Raw genomic sequence first — 778 nt, forward strand, 5'->3', positions numbered from 1 at the left:
ACCCCTATTGCTTAAAAAAAAAAAAAGAATTAGATTGGAGCAAATGGAAGCTAATGACTTTATGAGAAATCAAGATGCTGTTAAACAGATCCAAACAAATGAAAGAATAGAAGGCAATGTGAAATATCTCATGGGGAAAAAAAAAAACACTGACCTGGAAAATAGATCCAGGAGAGAAAATTTTAAAATAATTTGACTACCTGAAAGCCATGATCAAAGTAAGAACCTAGAAATCATCCTTCAGGAAGTTCTCAAAGAAAACTGCCCTGATTTTTAGAATCATAGGGCAAAATAGAGGTTGAAAGAATCCACCAATCACCTCCTGAAAAAGATCCCAAAAAGAAAACTCCTAGGAATATTATAGCCAGGTTCCAGAATTCCCAGATTAAGGACAGAATATTACAAGCAGCCAGGAAGAAACAATTTGAATATTGTGGAAACACAATCAGGATCACCCAGGATCTTGCAGCTTCTACCCTGATGGATCGAAGGGCTTGGAATATGATATTCCAGAGGGCAAAGGAGCTGGGATTAAAACCAAAAGTCACCTACCCAGCAAAACTGGGTATCATGTTTCAGGGTAAAATATGGTCATTCAATGGAATAGAGGACTTTCAAACATTCTTGCTGAAAAAACCAGAGTTGAACAGCAAATCTAACATTCAATACAAGAAGCAAGAGAAGCATGAAAAGGTAAACAGGGAAAAGATATCATAAGGAACTTATCAAAGTTGAACGATTAACATTCCTACATGGAAAAAACTTATCAAAGTTGAAC

This window comes from Petaurus breviceps, unplaced genomic scaffold (assembly GCF_028583685.1).
Source record: "Petaurus breviceps papuanus isolate PSGF00001 unplaced genomic scaffold, PetGlider_PUasm1.0 186, whole genome shotgun sequence".
Lineage (NCBI taxonomy): Eukaryota > Metazoa > Chordata > Mammalia > Diprotodontia > Petauridae > Petaurus > Petaurus breviceps.